Source organism: Capra hircus, chromosome 26 (genome assembly GCF_001704415.2).
Source record: "Capra hircus breed San Clemente chromosome 26, ASM170441v1, whole genome shotgun sequence".
NCBI lineage: Eukaryota > Metazoa > Chordata > Mammalia > Artiodactyla > Bovidae > Capra > Capra hircus.
This window is the reverse complement of record NC_030833.1, coordinates 33,471,031-33,485,284: the sequence shown is the minus strand read 5'-3', so window position 1 is coordinate 33,485,284 and position 14,254 is coordinate 33,471,031. Positions and strand designations below refer to the sequence as shown.

General features: G+C 44.8%; 1 protein-coding gene across 2 annotated transcripts in view; it reads left to right on the top strand.

The window, feature by feature from the left end:
• LCOR (ligand dependent nuclear receptor corepressor) overlaps positions 11,769-14,254 on the top strand; it is a 130,220-nt gene continuing 127,734 nt past the window's right edge. The window contains exons 1-2 of one of the 2 annotated variants that reach the window (XM_018041311.1): positions 11,769-11,908; positions 12,938-13,011. The gene's annotated coding sequence lies outside the window, so the exon portion shown is untranslated. Of the gene's footprint in view, positions 11,909-12,937; positions 13,012-14,254 lie in introns of those variants that run through there. The other variant, XM_005698279.2, reaches the window with a different exon arrangement.

Here is a 14,254-nt window from a genome sequence, read left to right as displayed (position 1 = left end):
AGATCTCTGTATTGTCTTTTTGCAGTAATAATTACTGTATTCCTACACGGAACATAAGAGTCATTCACAATGAAAGTACTCTTTTTTTTGGCCCCACCATGCAGCATTTGGGATCTTAGTTTCCCGACCAGAGATAGAACCCATGTCCCCTGCAGTGGAGGCAAAGAATCTTAATCATTGGACTGCCAGAGAAGTCCCCTGCAGTGGAAGCACAAAGTGTTAGCCATGAGACTGCCAGGGAAGTCTTGAAACTACTCTTTTTGATAATCTAGTTTCAATCACATTATGGGGCTTCCCTGGTGGCTCAGTGGTAAAGAATCCACCTGCAATGGAGGAGACACAGGAGGTGTGGGTTTGGTCCGTGGGTTGGGAAGATCCCTGGAGAAGGAAACATCAACCCACTCCAGTATTCTTGCCTGAAAAAACCCATGGATAGAGGAGCCTGGTGGATTACAGTCCATGGGGTTGCAAAGAGTGGGACATGACTGACATGTGTACATGCATCAATCATAACATATTATATCACACATCATATCATATCACACTCCTACAGGCCAGCACTGAAAGACCATTGTTTAAGGAGTGAGCAGATATAAATTCTATGCCCAGCTCTGTCTATCTGTTCTGCTTCCATCCTTGAAGTTGATTTAAATAAACTTCTAAAGACTCTGGCATCTGCATCTTCAGTTCAGTCATTCAGTCGTGTCCGACTCTTTGTGACCCCATGAATTGCAGCACGCCAGGCCTCCCTGTCCATCACCAACTCCCAGAGTTCACTCAGACTCACATCCATCAAGTCAGTGATGCCATCCAGCCATCTCATCCTCGGTCATCCCCTTCTCCTCCTGCCCCCAATCCCTCCCAGCATCAGAGTCTTTTCCAATGAGTGAACTCTTCGCATGAGGTGGCCAAAGTACTGGAGTTTCAGCTTTAGCATCATTCCTTCCAAAGAAATCCCAGGGCTGATCTCCTTCAGAATGGACTGGTTGGATCTCCTTGCAGTCCAAGGGACTCTCAAGAGTCTTCTCCAACACCACAGTTCAAAAGCATCAATTCTTCAGCACTCAGCTTTCTTCACAGTCCAACTCTCACATCCATACATGACCACTGGAAAAACCATAGCCTTGACTAGACGGACCTTTGTTGGCAAAGTACTGTCTCTGCTTTTCAATATGCTATCTAGGTTGGTCATAACTTTCCTTCCAATGAGTAGGTGTCTTTTAATTTCATGGCTGCAGTCACCATCTGTGGTGATTCTGGAGCCCCAAAAAATAAAGTGTGACACTGTTTCCACTGTTTCCCCATCCATTTCCCATGAAGTGATGGAACCAGATGCCATGATCTTGATCTGAATGTTGAGCTTTAAGCCAACTTTTTCACTCTCCTCTTTGACTTTCATCAAGAGGCTTTTTAGTTCCTCTTCACTTTCTGCCATAAGGGTGGTGTCATCTGTATATCTGAGGTGATTGATATTTCTCCCAGCAATCTTGATTCCAGCTTGTGTTTCTTCCAGTTCAGTGTTTCTCATGATGTACTCTGCATAGAAGTTAAATAAGCAGGGTGACAATATACAGCCTTGATGCACTCCTTTTCCTATTTGGAACCAGTCTGCTGTTGCATGTCCAGTTCTAACTGTTGCTTCCTGACCTGTATATAGGTTTCTCAAGAGACAGGTCAGGTGGTCTGGTATTCCCATCTCTTGAAGAGTTTTCCACAGTTTATTGTGATCCACACAGTCAAAGGCTTTGGCATAGTCAATAAAGCAGAAATAGATGTTTTTCTGGAAGTCTCTTTCTTTTTCCATGATCCAGCTGATATCGGCAATTTGATCTCTGGTTCCTATCCTTTTCTAAAACCAGCTTGAACATCTGGAAGTTCATAGTTCACGTATTGCTGAAGCCTGGCTTGGAGAATTTTGAGCATCACTTTACTAGCATGTGAGATGAGTACAATTGTGCAGTAGTTTGAGCATTCTTTGGCATTGCCTTTCTTTGGGATTGGAATGCAAACTGACCTTTTCCAGTCCTGTGGCCACTGCTGAGTTTTCCAAATTTGTTGGCATATTGAGTGCAGCACTTTCAAGCATCATCTTTCAGGATTTGAAGAGGCTCAACTGGGATTCCATCACCTCCACTAGCTTTGTTCATAATGACGTTTTCTAAGGCCCACTTGACTTCACATTCCAGGATGTCTGGCTCTAGGTGAGTGATCAGACCATCATGATTATCTTGGTTGTGAAGATCTTTTTTGTACAGCTCTTCTGTGTATTCTTGCCACCCCTTCTTAATATCTTCTGCTTCTGTTAGGTCCATACCATTTCTGTCCTTTATTGAGCCCATCTTTGCATGAAATGCATCTTCAGACCCATGAAAATGACCTGGTCTGGGAGTTATTCTCATCACCTCTAATCACAGTTCATTGACCAAAACAAGTCACCCAATTGCTTGGGTAGCTGGTATATAGCCTGCTCTGAATAACCAATCTTTCAAAAAATTAAATAAAATTAAATGAAAACAAACTAGAATGGTTAAATGAAAACAAGTTAGAGTGGTTACTCAGAAATGAGCTGTTTTTGTTAGGTGGGAAAGTTATCACATATAAACTTTGAAATGTATATTTTGCTAAAGTTCAGCAAGGATATTTAAGTAGTTTTTTCTAATTTTACCAAGCTTTATATTTATTTGACCTTTTCTCTGAGAATTTCCTTTGGTTTCATTTAGCCTAATTCCGTTGTATTTTATACCTTTCTAGGCTTTAAAAACTGTAACGAATTTTCCATGGAAACAACCTTCTTGTGCTACTTAGTTACAAATAACTTCTTTCTGGTGATTCTTTTTTCTTACAATTACCTAACAAAGACAATAGTGAACTGTTTCTTTCTTTCTTTCTTTCTTTTTTTTTTTTTTCCTGAAGAGCAGATGAACATAATACTATGTATTTAGGTAACTAAAGGGGGAAGGCAATGGCACCCAACTCCAATACTCTTGCCTGGAAAATCCCATGGACGGAGGAGCCTGGTAGGCTGCAGTCCGTGGGGTGGCGAAGAGTCGGACACGACTGAGTGACTTCACTTTCACTTTCATGCACTGGAGAAGGAAATGGCAACCCACTCCAATGTTCTTGCCTGGAGAATCCCAGGGATGGGGGAGTCTGGTGGGCTGCCATCTATGGGGTCACACGGAGTCGGACGACTGAAGCGACTTAGCAGCAGCAGTAGCAGCAGGTAACTATAGTTCAGCATAGGATGTGATCCCAAGGGCTTAAGGGGAAAAAAAAGAAAGGATCATTCACTTCTTCAAAGAAGTAAAAAACAATGCTAAAGATATTTAAGGTTTATCCCTACATCCTCTTGAAACTGCTTCTATTTAGTCAATTCTATTGTCATTTGGGAAAACACTTCAGAAACTTAAATTTCCACTTGACATCAGTGGCTTCATCACTCATGCCCACATTCTGAGAGCCAGAACGGAGCAGCATTACCTGGGGTAGCAGGTAGTGTTTTAATGCCCTACTCATACGCCCTTGAACCTTTTCATTTTGGTATACAGCTGCTCAAGACTTCCATTTACCAGCACCTGCATTTCTGTATCTGAGGGTGTTCTCTGGCTCCTGGAGCCTGCTCTGCCTATGGACAGTGCAAGCAGAAGTCTGGGAAATTAATCCTTCCCCTGAACTCTGAACAGCTCTCAACCAATGACTGAAGGCTTATGTATAAATAGTCCAGCTCCCTCATCTCATCTTTCAGGTGGTTCATCTGAGGCACTGTCTTAGACTTCCCCAGAGAGATTTATTTCAGTTACCCACAGTAGGAATGTAAGAATGCATCCTTAATTGGTTCCTTCTTCTTGTTTCACTTCCCCACTCCATATTGATGTTTCTTGGAATCTTCTCTGAAACAGACTGTGTGCGTGATTAGTTGCTTCAGTCATGTCTCTTTGCGACCCAATGGACTGTAGCCCACCAGACTCCTCTGTCCATGGGATTCTTCAGGCAAGAACACTGGAGTGGGTTGCCATGTCCTCCTCCAGGGGATCTTCCCTGACCCAGAGATCGAATCTGCATCTCTCGTCTTTTGTGTTGGCAGCCAGGTTCTTTACCACTACCACCATCTGGGAAGCCCCCTGAAATAGACTACTTGAATTTCAATTCTTGTCCCAGGCTTTAAGACCCTGGCTCATGGGATCTACACAGATCTATCTGTACGGCCAGGTTACTCAGGGTAGCTGCACCCATTCACACTCTCACCTAAGGGCTCCTATTTCTCAACAACACTGACAACTTTTAGATTCATCCCATAGTTTCATAGTTTTATTTTGTGTTTCTGTGATTACTAGGGAAACCTGGTATTTCTTCACACACCTGTGGGCCATATGGTGTTCATACCTTTGGATTTCCCATTTAAGCTCTTTTCCATTTTCCATTGGGTTACCTATATTTTTCTTGATTTGAAATAGTTTCCTGTATATTTTAGACATCAATTCCTTGTTGGTTTTAGATGTTGCAAACATCTCCCAGTTTGTCAACTACCTGTTAAATTCTTGGAATAAGTCTGTATATATGATGTCCTTTATAGACTGTTAATTCTGATGTATTATATATATATAATGTTTTTGGCAGGTCTGATTTACAAAGTTATCCCCACACCAAAGCCACATAGACGTTATCCTCCAAGATCTCCCTCTTGCTATGCTAATACCACAGTAATGCCTGCACCACCCTAGCAGAGTGAATCTCTCCTTGTCACACCTCAGATAGTCTGGAAGCAGAAGGTAAGGTGGACTTTGGGATTCAAAAGTTTTATTGAAGATTAGCATCTGTGAAAGGAAAGGAAACAGAATTGGCCAGAGAAAGTAATTGCAGGTTGATAAAGCAAGTTGATAATCACAGGTTGATGCAGCTTTATAAAGCCACAGGCAATCCAGTGAAGCACTTTGGAACAAACACTATGAATCAACAGAGCGTCCTGCATCAGGCTGAAATGGCCAGTCTTTTATAGTCCAATTGCCCTCAGTCACCATATCCTGGCAGCCCTGGAAGGATGTGACCTTGGGCAAGACAGTTCCCAGCAGGTGAGGCTGACGCTGAAGCAGCTGAGAGCTGGAGGCTGTATAGTAGCTGCCCTCTCAGCAGCTGGGCAGTGAGTTCTTCTTCAAAGGAGGATCTATGCTCCACATCTCCACATCTAACAGACTTTTAAAAAAATCGACATCATATTATACATAGATCTTCTTTATTCTTCTTTATAAATGTGGGAAGATTTCTTTGTGCTCCTTCTGGAATTTTGGTTGGAGTGGTAAAGAATGTATGCCATTCAATGTGGGGAGAGTAGTGTACCAGGGAGATGACGTTTGGTTGGTAGCCCAATAGATGAAGCTCTGGATAAGGAGTGGCAGAGGCAGTAGGCCAGAGAGGCAGCCAGTTTGGTCAGGGGATCATTAAATATAGAGGGGATCAAGCAAATAATTATATATATGTTGAAGTCGATATATATATTAAAAATATGGGAACCTAGTTTCACTGTCAAAGGGGGGATTTACAGATCTAGAGCAGGAAAACGCTTACAAGTACTCAGAGATGCTGGATTGGAATCTACTGCATCAGTATAAACTCAGCTTAAAAATATATTTAGTGATAGATGTAGAAACAGATATTTCTTAGCTCTTACAGCTTGAAAGAACCTAGGGGCCGGCATACCCCCATAGCAGGAAACACACTGGGAACCCAGATCTTGATTTCTGATTCCAGAGTGGAGGCAGGTAAAATACAAAATGAACCTACAACAGCTGAGTTGAATCAGAAAGTAAGGAAGTTTTAATAGAATGATGGGGATATGCCATCAGGACAAAATGTCAGCCTGAGGGAACTCCCATTGGCCAAATATGGGGCCTTTGAGCATGAAAACAAATAACTAGAGCAAAACATTACAACCCACTGAATGAGATAGGAATCTATGAATCCATTTTGAAATAAATAAGTAAATGCATGAATGACTGAATGAATGAATAAATAGAAAGGAAAACTCTCCTTTACATTAGAATGTTAACTAGCAAAACAGAGAATGATGGAGGAAGAAAATCACCGTTTGATCATCACTGTGATAAGTGATTCAGGCAGGTTAATGGATGTCAAGACTGGTAGGTGAAGTGAGGAACAGAATATTAGCATAATCTCAGATTATCTCTTTGCAAAATATTTACCATGTATAGAGGAAATAATGTGATTCTTATGGTAGAGAAGACCATTTGACCAGATGAGTAAAGTTCTTATCACAGTTGATATCATGACATCATGACTCCCCAGAAAGGTGCAAAGAAAAGCGCAGCCTCATTTCTGTGGTTCTCTTGTCAAATGTATGGCCTGAGTCTAGTCATGAGAAACCACAAGGGATCTAGTTGATGGTCATCCTATGGAATGAAAAGCCTGTCTTTTTAAAACTGTCAAGATCATGAAAAATAAGGCAAGACTGAGAAATTGTTCCTGATTCAAGGAGACTAAAATACATGACAATTAAATTCAACATAATTTCCTACATGGGATTTTGGATCAGAAAAGGAAAAAAGATATTGTTGGGACAGAGAGTGACATTTTAATGGAGTTTGTGTTTTATCAGTGTTGCTTTCCTGACTTGGAAGGTTATGCAGTGGTTATGAAGGACAGCACCTTTGCTTTGTGGATATACACATTGGATGTTTAGGGCTGATAGGGTATAAAGCCTATAGATTTCCGTTAGATTGTTCCTAAAAAGACTCAACCAAAACAAGAAGACCATACATAAAGATACAGAGAGAAAGAGAGAGAAAGCAGATATGGCAAGATATCAACAATTAAGGAATCTAAGTAAAAAGGATATGGGAGTTCTTACAACTTCTATTTAACTTGAGATTATTTCAAAATCAGTTCAGTTCAGTTGCTCAGTCGCATCCGACCCTTTGCAACCCCATGGACTGCAGCACACCAGGCCTCCCTGTCTGTCACCAACTCCCGGAGTTTACTCAAACTCATGTCATTGAGTTGGTGATGCCATCTAACCATCTCATCCTCTGTTGTCCCCTTCTCCTCCCGCCTTCAGTCTTTCCCAGCATCAGGGTCTTTTCCATTGAGTCAGGTCTTCGCATCAGGTGGCCAAAGTATTGGAATTTCAACATCAGTCCTTCCAATGAACATTCAGGACTAATTTCCTTTAGGATGGACTTGTTGAATCTCCTTGCAGTCCAAGGGATTCTCAAGAGCCTTCTCCAACACCACAGTTCAAAAGCATCAATTCTTCGGTGCTCAGCTCTCTTTATAGTCCAACTTTCACATCCATACATGACTACTGGAAAAACCATGGCCTTGAAGAGATGGACCTTTGTTGGCAAAGTACTGTCTCTGCTTTTTAATATGCTGTCTAGGTTGGTCATAGTCAATAAAGCAGGAATAGATGTTTTTCTGGAACTCTCTTGCTTTTTTGATGATCCAGCAGATGGTGGTAATTTGATCTCTGGTTCCTCTGCCTTTTCTAAAACCAGCTTGAACATCTGGAAGTTCATGGTTCACGTATTGCTGAAGCCTGGCTTGGAGAATTTTGAGCATCACTTTACTAGAGTGTGAGATGAGTGCAATTGTGCAGTAGTTTGAGCATTCTTTGGCATTGCCTTTCTTTGGGATGGGAATGAAAAGTGACCTTTTCCAGTCCTGTGGCCACTGCTAAGTTTTCCAAATTTGTTGGCATATTGAGTACAGCACTTTCACAGCATCATCTTTCAGGATTTGAAATAGCTCAACTAGAATTCCATCACCTCCACTACTTTTGTTCGTAGTGATGCTTTCTAAGGCCCACTTGACTTCACATTCCAGGATGTCTGGTTCTGAGTGATCACACCATCATGATTATCTGGGTCATGAAGATCTTCTTTGTACAGTTCTTCTGTGTATTCTTGCCACTTCTTAATATCTTCTGCTTCTGTTAGGTCCATACCATTTCTGTCCTTTGTCAAGCCCATCTTTGCATGACATGTTCCCTTGGTATCTCTAATTTTCTTGAAGAGATCTCTAGTCTTTCCCATTCTGTTGTTTTCCTCTATTTCTTTGCATTGATCGCTGTGTGGATCACAATAAACTGTGGAAAATTCTTCAAGAGATGGGAATACCAGACCACCTGACCTGTCTCTTGAAAAACCTATATGCAGGTCAGGAAGCAACAGTTAGAAATGGACATGCAACAACACACTGGTTCCAAATAGGAAAAGGAGTGCATCAAGGCTGTATATTGTCGCCCTGCTTATTTAACTTATATGCAGAATACATCATGAGAAACGCTGGGCTGGAAGAAGCACAAGCTGGAATCAAGATTACCGGGAGAAATATCAATAACCTCAGAGATGCAGATGACACCACCCTTATGGCAGAAAGTGAAGAGGAACTAAAAAGCCTCTTGATGAAAGTGAAAGAGGAGAGTGAAAAAGTTGGCTTAAAGCTCAGCATTCAGAAAACTAAGATCATGGCATCTGGTCCCATCATATCAGGGCAAATAGATGGAGAAACAGTGGAAACAGTTTCAGACTTTATTTTTTTGGGCTCCAAAATCACTACAGATGGTGATTGCAGCCATGAAATTAAGACTCTTTGGAAGGAAAGTTATGACCAACCTAGATAGCATATTCGAAAGCAGAGACGGTACTTTGCCAACAAAGGTCTGTCTAGTCAAGGATATGGTTTTTCCACTAGTCATGTATGGATGTGAGAGTTGGACTGTGAAGAAAGCTGAGTGCAGAATTGATGCTTTTGAACTGTGGTGTTGGAGAAGACTCTTGAGAGTCCCTTGGACTGCAAGGAGATTCAACAAGTCCATCCTAAAGGAGATCAGTCTCGGGTATTCATTGGAAGGACTGATGCTAAAGCTGAAACTCCAGTACTTTGGCCAACTCATGTGAAAAGCTGACTCATTGGAAAAGACCCTGATGCTGGGAGGGATTGGGAGCAGGAGGAGAAGGGGACAACAGAGGATGAGATGGCTGGATGGCATCACCGACTCGATGGACATGGGTTTGGGTGGACTCCAGGAGTTGGTGATGGACAGGGAGGCCTGGTGTGCTGCAATTTATGGGGTCGCAAAGAGTCAGACACAACTGAGTGACTGAACTGAACTGAAGGTTGGTCATAACTTTTCTTCCAAGGATTAAGCATCTGTTTATTTCATGGCTGCAGTCACCATCTGCAGTGATTTTGGAGTCCAAGAAAATAAAGTCTGAAACTGTTTCCACTGTTTCTCCATCTATTTGCCCTGATATGATGGGACCGGATGCCATGATCTTAGTTTTCTGAATGCTGAGCTTTAAGCCAACTTTTTCACTCTCCTCTTTCACTTTCACCAAGAGGCTCTTTAGTTCTTCACTTTCTGCCATAACAGTGGTATCATCTGCATATCTGAGGTTATTGATATTTCTCTGAGCAAAATACATATTCTCATTTATTTATGGTCATGCTGTACAATTTGTGGGATCCTAGTTCCCTGACCAGGGATTGAACCCAGATTAAAGCAGTAAAAGCAGCAAGCTCTAACAACTGGACCACCAGGGAATTCCCATACATATTCATATATAAAATAAACATAAAAACATAAGTCTGTACAAAAGTTTGTGCACAAATATTCATAGCAGCATTATCTATAACACCTCCAAAGTGAAAACAATCAAAATATCCATCAACTGGAATGGATAGAAAAAAATAGTATAGCCATAGGATGAAATACTATTTGGCAATAAAAAGGAAATAGATATTGATAACTGTTACATCATGAATGAACCTTGAAAATACTGTGTTCAGTGAAAACAACCAGTCACAGAATACCACAATTTGTATGAGTCCATTTATGTGAAATATCTACAGTAAGAAAATTCATAGAGACAGAAAGTAAATTAGTTGTTGCCAAGGGTTGGGGGGGATTGAGGAGTAACTGTTACTCATTTGTGCTTCCAACTTCATACCTCAAATTATAGAATCTGTATCTCATATTAGAGTTGATCTCTGAAGTCTCTAGGATCCTCTTAAATTTGTATGTCAGGCTCTTAAAGAGATTGTGTTGCGAAAGTAATACCCTTGACTTGATGATTTTTAAACAACTTATATGGGGTAATTGGAAAATATTAATTATTAACTCATTTTAGAATTGCATGTTGTTCATTTATTTGAAACTTTGAAACGTACTTCCAGAAACCATAGAAACTTGGTTAAAAGCGACAGAAGACAAATCCACCACCTAGCGGTGAAGACAGGAAGTTTCAGGTGGGCAATACAAGGTGTCTTGCCATTACACGTTCAAGACGGCTGTCCACAGCTCTTTTATCTTGCATTTGTCTTGTCCCCTCATCACTCAGAGTAGTTTCATGTACGCAGAATACGTCCTGAGGTAATAGCTTGTTCATGTTCTGTTGATGTACTTTTAAGTCAATGAAGTATTCTGGACTTTCGAGAATTGTGGGAAAATCAATGGTTTTAAACTTGAGGGTGCTGAAGGTACCTTTCTATTCATACATTTCAAACCCCTCCTCCTCAAGAGGCCCGCCCAGTCCAGCTCTTTGGACACACCACTCCACAAGTGCCTGGTTCAGAGAATCAGGACCATAGCCTTTGAAAAGGTAAAAATCAATACACCAATGGGATCTTTGATGTCAAGTATTTGACGACTTTGTGTTACCTTCTACAGTAATTAAAATCAAGTCTTCAAACTTAAATTTAAATATCTAAAAGTAGGAATGCAACATCCTTAAATTCCAAAGGTAGGGAAGAGGTCCGAATCCTAGGGTACTGAGCCTATTTTTCCTTTTGGTTTTGCATTCTGCTCCCCCTCCTCCTGCCCCTGCACTTTTCTTTCCCTTTTCATCTTTTTTCTCTTTCTCTCCTAAGTAACAGTCCAGCAATTAAGATCAGCACCGTGTTTAAGTGGAATAGGTTGTGCGCTGAACAGGGTGCTTTAATTATTCCAGGTTTTCACCTGAAAATCCCCTTTGCCATCGAAAATATTTCTCTTCGAGTCCTTTCCTTAAATATTAAGCCATTTCCCAACACTCTGCTTTAATGATCGTTAAGTCGTCTTTCGAAACAGTCTCACTTTAGCGCAATTTTTAAAAATCCTTTCCATACAACACAGGAGAGGTTCTGAATACACCAACTTTAGAATTTTGCCCGTGGCAGCCTTGCTGATAGTTTTCAAAATTTAGGACATTTGATTTCAGTGTTTTACTGGGTTTACGAATGCCGGCTGCTTTTCAATAACCTAATAAAATGCATGCTTCTCACCTTTGGAAACTTTAGAGCTCAGTGCCTCCACGGGCATCCGGGCATTTATTCTTAATTCAGCTTCTAAAACAGGCTCCTCGGAGGAGCGGTTTCGACCTAGAAGTTCAGAGAAGCAGTTACACAGAACTTGCAACAGTTGGTGTCGGGCCACAGGCAGGTTGAAAATGATACACAGGGTTGATTTAAGAAACAAAAAGCACCGGGAAGGGAAAAGCAGGGATAGCCGTGGCCTTGGGGGACAGTGCGGCGGCGGCGCGAGGCCCGTGGGGCCGAGCCCCGGACGTGGGAAGCTAGAGACCGCCGAGAAGCAAGCACCGCAGACACGGCCGCGCGGCGCTGTGTGCGGGAAGGGCGCGCGCCCAAGCCGCCCCCGGGTCCAAGTCGGGGCCACCGCGAGGTGAGGCCGGCCCTGCCCCCGCGCCGCCCCCGGCGGGAGGCGCGACGCCCGGGCCGCGGGTGCGTGCGCGGCCCCGGGCGACGCGGCTGGGCGTGCGCGGGGCCGCGGCGGAGGCAGGGCCGGGCGGGCGGCAGAAGATGGCGAGGGTGTGTAGGCGGCAGCAATGCTCCGTTGAGAGACGCGGCTTTCGGCAAGAACTGGACTCGTGGCGCCACAAGCTCATTCACTGTGTAGGTGAGACCCTCTCCCGGCAGCCTTCGGTCCTTGGGCCGCCCCACTGCCGGCCGCCCCGGAGGAGGGAGGGAGGGAGCCGGGACAGAGCAATTGCTGCTCCGGCCCGCCCGCCCTCTTTGGCTTGGCGTCCCCCTCCCCCACCCCCCGGAGTGCGGGCGCGCGCGACCTCCGGGCGGGCTCTCCCGGCTCGGGCCCGAGCGCGCGCTCCGGCCCCTCCCCTTCGCGCGCCCTTCCCGGGGCGGGCTCTCGGGCGGGAGCGCGTGCCCCTCCTATCCTCTCTCTCCCTGCCTCCCTCCCTCCATCCCTGCCTGGCGGCCCGGCGCCGCCGCCGGCTTATTGTGGAGACTCGCCCCGCGCCGCTGCCACTGGAGCAGGAGCGGCGCAGCCGCTGGTCCCGCAAAGCCGACCGCGGGAGCCAGGGGCGTGCTGGGCCGCGGCTCGGCCTCCCGCTCCGCTCTGGCCGGCGCCTTCCGCGTCCCACGCAGCCCCTCCCCCACGCGCGGCCGCGGCGCGCGCCCCTGTCCCCGCGTGCACGGGCGGCGGGCGGGCGGGCGCCCGGCGCTCGGGCGTGTGCGAAGCGTGAGGTGGAGATGGGGGCGGAGGGAACCGGAGCTGTCACAGGCCCCGGGTCCGCCTGACCGAGCCAAGTGGGGTGTCATGGCCGCGGGGGGCAGCGGCTGCACTTCCTCTGCGGGCGGCGGCGGCGGCAGCGGCCGGGGAGTTAATCCTCGACGCTCGGGTCGGTGTGTGTGTGTATTTCTGTTTGGTGTGTGCGCGGCGGGTGGAAGGGGGATGGAACCGGGTGCGACCGGGAAGCCCGAGCAGTGGTCTTGTCCGCTCCTGGGAGATTTTCCGCAGCCGCCGCTTGGCCGAGCGCCTTGTCCGCCGCCCGCCTCCCGGACCTCGGGCCGCCTCGGGTGGCTTTTTCCCCGCGGGCAGAGGGAGCGTGGACGGGGTCGCCCCGGGAGGGGCCGGGCGGCGGAGCAGCGCCTCTCACACTGTGTGTTTTGTCTGTTTTTCTCTCCCAAGGTCCCGTTTCCCTCTGTGCGGCGGCCGGCGGGACCATAAGGGCTTAACTCATATATTTAACCCCCCTCCAAAAAGTAAGTGGCCCGTGTGGTGTCTCCGCTCCGCCCGCCGCCCCCTAGCCCCAGTGCGTCCAGTGTCTGACTCTCCTGTCCCCCAGCATTGTTATTTCCCCATCTTTGCTTCGGTGCTGCTGATGTGTGGGGAAATGCTGTCTCGTCGTTCTCCGTCCCCCACGCCCAGTCCTCGGGGAGACCCAGAATTCGAACCCCCCACCCCTCCCCACCCCACCGTGGGGAATAATCTTGGTCTTCCCAACAGAATCTAGGAGATTCTGTCCGTTCGCTTGGGCCCCTTATCCCCTCCTTCCCGACAGGGTTTCGTTGGAAGGAATTATGCAAATCCTGCTTTCTGGTGTCCATTCAGCGGCAATTTCATGCGGTGAGAAGTTCTCTTTGTTGTGCGAGGGGGAGAACAGACACTGATTTAATAGACATATCTGTTGGGGGGAAGGGTAGAGGGGGGTGTGGAGAAGCTCAGTTTGGAAGAATTACAGCACTTGGTTAGCTCAGTGTCTTTGTGTTTGAGCTTTCTGGCTTGACAGGAGGGTATGCCCTTTACAACGTCCCGCAAGGGATATTTTCTGTAATAGATTGAAAAACAAAACTGAAACTTTAAACAAGTGAAAAATAAGGTAACTTTTAGTTAGAGAATATAAACCTTTCCATTTTTACGGTGTTTCATTATGAAAATGTATGTGAATTTTGTTTAGGATTTAGACTGTAATCAAAATTAATATAGGCAACAATGCTCTAAGGTATCTGGTATCACTTTGGTTGTCCACAGGTTAAAAGTGACATTTTAAAACCTATACTTGTGTGAGTAGTAAAGGTATAAATCCATTTTTTGGCATAATTTGTGTTGTGGCTGTATTTTAAAATTTCCCTACTACTAATCCAAGCTCTGTCCTTCAGGAATCAGCCTTTTGGTTGTCAGTTATCATTTACTCTGCTCTGTCTCTGCTGGTTTTATTCTTTGAAGTCTATCTTACATTTCCTAAAATGTAACATCAGCTTTAGCACTTTGAAAATTATGTATCATTTGTAACTGTCTTATGAGAGACCTTATAAGGCATGTAGAGGTTTTGAGAAACATGAAATTAATGAGTTTTCAGAATTGTGAGTTAATACAGAATCCTGACATTATTTTGAAGAATTTTTAGTTCTTTTATGTCTTTCACTTTTTTAATGATTTTTTCGAGGGACTTTTTAGTTTTTAAAAGATTATGAAATTGATAATTATAACCCTATAGATTTCTTA